Here is an 8,661-nt window from a genome sequence, read left to right as displayed (position 1 = left end):
TACTGAAGTTCGGAGGTGACTGTCTGGAGCAGTCACTCACCGTGGACTGAAAGCTGGATACTGAAGGCTCCACTCTCCAACTGTGGAAATAAGAAATAAGGCAGTGCTGGAAAATATTGGTAGCCACAGACAATGTTGACACTTTGGGCCAAATTTGGACATTTTCACTTTAGTTGGCAGCGGTTTAGACAATAAAGGCTGTGTGATGTGTTATTTTAAGGGAACCAAAAATTTACACTGTTATACAAGCTGTACATTCACTACTTTAGCAAAGCTTGTAGCAAAGTGTCATTTCTACTCACTATATAGGATAGTGACATATTAACGTCCACTGCTCACATTTAAGACATGATATAACGGTATTATAGTAGTATAATAATTACAATATAGTATAATTATGACAGTTTCAGTTAAGAGCAGTGATATTTTTAGCTACTCACACATTCAGTCGGTCCACTGTTGTCTGCCAAACATTTTTTTTTGCCATTTTATTACTATGCCTGTGTTACTTTTTTTTTATTGTTTATTTTTTTTAACATGTTATGAACTTTTATTCCATGTAAACCTACTCGCTGTTGCTCACTGTGTGTAAAGTATGGTGCACATGTCTTCTTCTCCATGAAACCTAATAACCAAAACCTGTGTGCTACCATATTGCCAAAATGTAGGCTACCTGTGGTATTTTAATGCAGGCTAATAAAAATTATGCAAAAGAACAGAAGAAGAAACCAAAGAAGAATAGATAAGAAAATGAAATAACAAAAAAAACCACATTGGTTTCTAATCAGAGTGACTGCTGACTGAACAGATAAGGCACTAAGATTAACTAAGCCTGGCTGTTGGCCTGGTCTGGAGCAGGCTAGCTGCAGAGAATAAATCAACATGGAAACTTATGTGCTACTTCTTTCGTGAAACTGAGTCATAGCTTAATTCAGCGAGGAAAACTAGAAAATCCCGGGTTTGATCCACTATCTTGGTTTTGTGAAACAGCCCTCAGATTTTCAGTATGTGGATCAAGTAGGTCAAATAAGGTTTGTCAGATTAAGTACACAGCTGTTATTTCAGTGTGAAAGATACATATTTAATCAACATTTAGGTAACTTTAAGTATCAGGTTGTAGTAGGTATCAGCAGATACCCAAATTCATAATGACTTGGATCAGGATCACGGCCAAAACCTTCATCAGGACTTCTTTGGTGACGGAATAAAAACTTTTTTAAACATCACATAATTACAAGAGAACAGTGTTGAAGTGCAGGTTATAACATTAAAAACTGAATCATCTTCAAACAGACTCTTACTTTGTTTCTGAGGGTCCAGGTTCTTTACTCAAGTCTGGAGGTTTTTCTATAGACCAGTCACTCTTCATAGACAGACCGGAGGATGTTGGAGACTCTGCACTGTTCCCCTCTTCCTTCAAATCACACATCTTCTCAAGTCTGACAGCTAAATCAGTAACACAGGAGACAAACACAAGAATTCTTTCAGTTAGCTAGCCTTGACCAAGTATTTCCTCTCTTCTCTGTTTCTACAGGCTATATACACTCCCTGTATTTCACTGTGTTTGTTAATAAAATATTGTGTTAATAAAGTTTTGGGGAAAAAAAACCTCTTTACTCTTTAGGTTACAAGTAAGCCCTGAGATGAACTCTTCCAATGAATCGTGAGGAAATGCCGTGGAAGGAACGGTCAACTTGATCGTGAACTTAATTCACGCACATTTTAAGCGTTGAAATGTTTTAATTGTCTGGGCTGTAACTACAAACCGCTAACAGACCATAATGTCATTTTACAATGTGGGCTTATCCTGTATACACCAGTGATGTAACATTTTCTACCTCTAACCAGCTACATTTTGGTGATATCTTTAGTTACTTTGCTGATATAGACTATTAATACAAAATAAAAATCAAGTGGTGAAAACTAACCAAGTTAATTTACTCATCTACTCATTTGTCTGACAGCTTTAGTTACTTTTCAGATTACAATGTTTCATCCCCTTCTGGTCCTGGGAAGGGGATGAACTACGTATCTCCCCATGTTTGAAATGTTGCTTTACGGGTTGAGAAACTTCTCCTTTTTCATTTAAATAAACTATTTAAACCCCTCTTGGATCAGCTGGAAAATGCATCTTCACAAAGCTGAAAACAGGACAGTGGCACTACAAACACTTGATGATCTAATCGACCATGATGCTTTGGTTTTGAGTGCAGGACATATTATAGCGGGAGTAGTTTTACTCTGTGGTATTAGTATTTTCACTAAAGTAAAGGATCTGAAAACTTCTACAACTGGCTACACAGCAGTATATGAAGTAATCAAGTAAATATAATGAAGTAAAATAATCCCCACCTTTACCAGCTGCAACATTAAAGTGATCAACATGCACATTAATGCATCACTAATTAGACTCTAGTATTCTGAAATGGGCCTTTCTGCATAGTCAGCACTTTTATTTGTAGTACTTTAATATATATTTTGATGCTAGTACTTTTGTCCTTGTACTCAATACAAAGAGTTTGACTGGAGGAGTATTTTAAACTGTGGTGCTGCTATTTGTAGTTGTTACAGATCTGTATACTTCCACTGCTGTGTATCCCTCCTCTGCAGCTCTTCCCGGGGTTCACGGTTTTTAAGGAAGTTTTTCTGATCTGAATCGAGGGTCTAAGCATAGAGGGTGGGGTCGGATGCTCAATCGCAAAGCCATATTTGTCCAAATTGTGATACTGGGCTATAAATAAAACTGACTTGATACTTTGTCTGACTGTTCGCGCACTGACAGGACCAACAAGCGATATCTGAGCGCCTACAGTCCACGATTAAACTAAACTAGACTTCTCTGTCAATAAAATAATGACGTCAAACTTACGCTGCCAGCTGCGTTACGGCCTTTCACATAGAAAACGATTTACGGTGGGTTCTGCGGGGTCGCCAGCAGTGCGCAACAACAAACCGGCGCAGCCCTCTGAAGATATTGGGCCAGCGACAGACCTGCTTCTTCATTTCTTCTTGTTTTTGCATTTTAGGGCTGTGGTAACCAGCATTCAGGTTCATTACCGCCACCTATTGTGTATGAAAATGATCTGTCCCTTTGACCAAACAAACAAAAACAACCCCCGCATTTCACTGAACACTAGATTATTTTGATCAGCCCAAATTTCCTTCACAATCTGGAAGACTCATTATAATCCAAGCTTCCTGATTTCGGTTCTGGAGAGTTTTGATAGTAAAAAATATCATATGTGAACTCAAGTCATTTTGAGGTATAATCAGAAATAATTTATTGATCCCCGAGGGGAAATTCTTTTGTCACAATTGCACACTTGTCAAAAGGTAGATAGAGTATATACATATTAAATATACAGACAAATATAAAAGGTGTGTGGTTATGTACAATATTTACATTATTAGGAATTATTATGATGAACCAAAAAGGACAAGTGAATAAATAGCAGCAGAGAATATTGCACATTAATTATTAAACAGGTAATATTGGACAGAGAATAGATAATGAGGTCTAGTTTAATAACTGACTAAGTGTCAGACACTTAAATGGGGGAGTTATTTAATTTGATGGCCACAGACAAGAATGACTTCTTGTCCATGTGCACTCCCAGGTATTTATAATCCTCCACAATGTCCACAGGGACCCCCTGGATGGAAACAGGGGTCACTTTAATCATCATACCTGATTACACTATGAACAGCAAACACTTTTTCCGTTAAAAGAATCATTAAAGCTTCACACACACACCTTTGGCATTACCATGCCACACAAACACATTTTGGTTCTTCAGCGGTTCTTTGGGGTGGCTGAGGTGCTATATAGCGCTCCTTCCATACAAAGAACCTGCTAAGCCCCTGTATGGGTCTTAAGAGGTTTTAGAAACTCTTTCTTTAGTCTTTTGAAGAAACAACACAAACAATATATATTTCCTGAGGATAACATATTAAAGCAGTGGGTTCTCAACAGGAGACCAACCTAAGAAAAGCAAAGGCTCTCTCTTTATGTTTTGTAGGCCTAAATTAAATATTCTGTTAGTAAAGTTTTCAATAATTTACATAGGCTGACATAATATACATTTTTTTTAAAAAGCAAGCCTCTGCCTTAACGTTAAGCTCTGCACTCAAGTATTAAGTAGCCTACTAATTACACATTAATGTCACATACAGGGCATAGGAATAATTCCACACATCCTCAGCATAAAAATATAAATTCATCATGAAAAGCTTTCTCAATATCCTCAGATTCAGAACACAGTAGGCATATAGTCCTACAAGACACACAAATTGTATTAGTGTAGGTCTATAAATCATATCCACCCTTATAATGATCACTTTCGTATATACCATTTAAACCATTGTAATAAATTAAATACATTTTATTTATGTAGTACAAATTCATAACAGTGAACATTGCACTTTTCATACAAAGCAGGTTTACACCGTAGCCTAATCTTTGTGATAGTATTTACAGAGACCACCATTAAGGACTTACCATTAAAATGTGTTTTTGACCCGGAACTACAATTGACCAGAGCACGCAGGGGAGACGAGGGAGACGAGGCGTTTTGGCGGTTGTTTTGAATCTCGGGAGGATGGCGTCTTTGAGCCCAGGAATGGAAAATTTCGGATATGTTGAGAATATGGCGAGTGAATCGGACGATGAGGAAGGAGAATGGCAGGAGGTGACATTGAAGAGAACAAGAAAGAAGAATTCTGCGTCCAGCCACAGTGATTCGGAAACAACAGTGCAAAATGAAAACAGAGGGAAAACAAATGGGACTGAAGAGAGGAAAGTGGTGATTGAGTTCGGAGAAGCTTCTGGTAGCAAACTACATCCAGTAAAACTTACAAAGGCGCTTCACGAAGAGATCGGACACATTAGACAAGCAAGATTCCTGAGTAAAAGGAAGATGTTGATTGAAGCAGTCAATAGAGCAGCAACAGATACTTAAAATGAAGACCTTGAATAAAGTACGAATTAAAAGTCCCGTTCCTGGAGCTAATTGTAAGATTAGGAGTGAATAGTAAAGTCCCATTAGATATTGGTACTGAAGAAATGGAGAAAGAAATTAAAAGAGAGTCCTGTTAGTGAAGCGCCTTCCTACGAGATACCAGGGGAAATTAGTTGATAGTCTATCTGTGCTACTGCAATTTGAGGGAGATATGCCACAGAAAGTGATGATTGGATGCATGTGCTTTAATATGAGGGACCTAAACCACTACGTTGCTTTAAATGTCAGAGAATCGCACACGTAGCAGATCAGTGTAAATCTAAGCCAAGGTGTGCTGGAGAAAATGAATATGGCCGCTGCGCAGTACACGCCAAAACGAAATGTTGTAAGTGACCATAGTGCTGCTTATCAGGGATGTGAAGTTCAAAAAAGAGCAAAAGATATTCAGAGATACAAAATACAAAACAAAGTAGCAAGCTGTATGTGAACACTACGCTGCATGAGAAATATGGGTAGAACAAACATTTACGGATGGTTCTAAAAACCCAGAGAACAGAAAATCAAGCTGTGCTTTTTACATTTCAGAATTAAAATTTAAGGTGTTTAAAAGACTATCCGATCATTTATCGGTGTATGCAGCAGAAATGCACTACAGTGGATAGAGGAAATCAAACCAATGAGAATGGTAATTTGTTCAGATTCAAGTTCATGTCAAAATGTAGGGAGGATATATTGTTTAAATATTGTTATCTTTATACAGAATACGTAGTCTGGGGATTGATGTTCAGTTTTATTGGCATCCAAGGGAACGAGATGGCAAACACATTAGCTAAAAATGGGTTGAAAGTAAATGAGGTTGAGGTGGCAGAACCAGTTAGCAAAGTAGAGATCAAAGCATATGTAAGGAGCAAAATTAAGAGTATATGGGATAATGGAAATAAAGGAAGACATTTATACAAGACTCAGCAGAAAGTGGGGGAGGAAAAGTCATTGAGGAAGAGCAGAACAGAACAGTGTCAATTTTAGCAGAATTAGACTTGGTCACACAAAGTTAAATGCATCTCTGCACCTTGTTGGAAAACATCCATCTGGAAACTGTGAGGCAGGCAATCAACCAGAAACTGTGGAACATGTGCTGTTAGCGTGCACTAAATACTAATAATAATAAAGACTGTCTTTAAGAAATGGACTGGAACATGAAGGAATTAAACAAATGGACATAACTCCGGAAAGATGGTGCTTAAAACACATCTCATCTTTGTTTTGTTTTTTTTTTACAACTAACTGGAGTGAACACAAGGATTTAGGCAAAAATTCCAAGTATGTGTGATTGTCATCAATGTCATTGTTTCTCGATGTTGTTGTCTCTGAAATATTGGCTTCGGGTAGGCTACACTTGGTTACGGTCTTTGATCCGTTAAACAGTTAAGCAATCTGGCAGGCATGTATTGGAACTAATACACTGGGCGTCTTCTTCGCTTAGTCACAATACCCACACCTACCCATGTACCCACACGTAGTCCACCACGCTTGGATTTATCTGAAGTGAAACTTACTCTCTTGCCGTTTTGGATGGCCTGGGTCACTACGGAACTTGGATCCTGTTCGACGGAGCCAAAACGGTCCGGGTATCTCTGGATAATCCGTAATTCGTTTTTAATACTAAAACGAAAATGCCGTTTATCTGTTTTTTTGTATCAAAACGAAAAAACATTTAAAATCGGCCCGTTTTTCGTTTTTGGCGATTCATTTTATTGTTAATTCTTTTTGAAGAAAGGATGAAGAGAGTCTGTGAACTTGAGTCAATTCCTTTTTCGTTAGAAAGCAAAATCGGAAGTCACGTGGTCTATTTCCTTATATGGAAGCGAAAGCAACCGGTAAACCATCAATATAAAAGTAGCCCATGTACCATGTAGTTAAAGAGGTGATTTTAGAGTAAAACTGAACTAAAATAACGTTTCTAGTAGGTTATAAAACTAAACTAAATCTGGGTGTGGAGAAAAAAAACACTTTAACTGAAATAGAATTATTATATTTGTTAATTAGAGTAAATATTTTTAATGCAGCCTGTAGTTCTCATTAGTTATGTAGGCATACTTATGTGTGAAACCTGGTGAGCATTACTGTCAGAAATCATCTCCTCTGGCTCTGGGGCTTTCAAGTCTTTTACTGCCTTTCTTGGGTGTAATTCTGTTTAATGAGCCACCAGGGAAAGCTATGCACTGTTCAAACCTGTGTAAAGTAAAATAAAAGTGAAATTGAGTCCCTGTGAGCCTGGACAGGGTTTGAGGACTGATGATAGTATCAAGGCTGGTCCCATCACCTACCATCACTCTCTGTTTAAATAAATGCTGGACTGGCAGGACAAAGCAGAACACCTCTCTTTCCTCCAGCAGCAGAAAAGGGCCCTGTTGTCACTTTCAGATATTTACATCATGGTTTATGGTAACCACACCTTGTAATTGTTGCATTGTTTCTGTAATTAAGGATGATGTCAACTTATGAAAGAGAGGGAAAAGGGCTGAGGGAATTCACGCAGCCCAAAAACAAGTAAACTGCCCCACCCTTAGCAGAACTTAGCAGTTGACAAAAACATTCACAGGACCCATCCACCTGTAACAGAGTCTCGTAAAAAGAATCAGGACACAAAAATCAGCAGTTGATCAGGCAGGCAAAACAGCAGTGGCTATACAACCCTCAACTAATGCAGTAAGTCATCCACCCAGCTCTGACTCCACCTCATTCAAGGAGCAGATATTTAAGGCAACTCAGTGTATCAACCTCCACGGCCATCTCTGTGGTGAACTCTAGCAGAACAGGCCATGCAGTCTACAGGGCCACGCAGGTGCCTGTAATAAAAACAAATTAAAAAGTCGTCACAAAAGTTGGCTGGCATACCATCCAAAATCCTAACCTGCTCCCTGATCACACTGCAACACAATACATCGAGAGATCCTGAGTGCTCCCTGAACATCAACTCTTAATGAGGTGATTGTCTCCAGGTGTGTGCCGCTACTGGAGAGGCAGGGTGGAGCTTACCTGAGAGGGTGAAACTAGATTGTGGCATTACTAGGCTGAAAGCCATCACAACAAGAAAATGGATAACCACACAGGCTAACTAATTCACTGATATACAAGCTTAAATTTAAACAGCTAGCCTTGTTATCAAACTCGAACCATCGGTTAATATTTAGTTTTATCTGTGTTAGCAGCTATCAATACACAAACACTTTTTACTAAAAGGGACCGGGGCCAAACTCCCCTAAACAGATGAGAAAGTCGGAGCACATTGTTCAGTCTTCTCCAGAGCAGCCTTTACTGCCAGCTAACAATCTGAGGGGTCATCAGTCAGATGAACACCAAGCTTTATTTGGACATTAAGCCTTTCATTCACAAACACCTCAGAAGAAAAACCTTCTGATATTCCCTCTGTCACGTCACAGAACACCAACAGCAACTTCTAATGACATTTTCTCACATCCGATACAAATGGGCAAACTCAGAGCAGGACTGACTTCTCTTCTTCTTAACATATCAAGCATGTCCCACAAAACAAGCAACACGCAGCGCTGAATCAATCCGTCCACACACGTCCCTCACAGTGTCTTAATGCTGCAACATGTCTGCAGGGATAAAGAAAGAACCACATTGACAGTGCTACTAAAGGTGGGTGACCCGGGTAGGGGTTTTGTTACTCTACTTA

The 8,661-nt window shown here is 38.8% G+C and overlaps 1 long non-coding RNA gene across 1 annotated transcript; it reads right to left on the bottom strand.

The window, feature by feature from the left end:
• Nucleotides 1–3: 3 nt before the first annotated feature.
• Nucleotides 4–2,985, bottom strand: LOC123967786. The gene is made up of 3 exons (XR_006824345.1): nt 2,870–2,985; nt 1,302–1,446; nt 4–80 (listed from the first exon to the last, which is right to left on the bottom strand). It is a non-coding gene; the product is annotated as an uncharacterized LOC123967786 (long non-coding RNA).
• Nucleotides 2,986–8,661: the final 5,676 nt, after the last annotated feature.

The sequence above is a fragment of the Micropterus dolomieu genome, linkage group LG01 (assembly GCF_021292245.1).
Source record: "Micropterus dolomieu isolate WLL.071019.BEF.003 ecotype Adirondacks linkage group LG01, ASM2129224v1, whole genome shotgun sequence".
In the NCBI taxonomy this organism is placed as follows: domain Eukaryota; kingdom Metazoa; phylum Chordata; class Actinopteri; order Centrarchiformes; family Centrarchidae; genus Micropterus; species Micropterus dolomieu.
The sequence above is the reverse complement of the archived record's forward strand: the minus strand, read 5'-3'. Positions and strand labels throughout refer to the sequence as shown.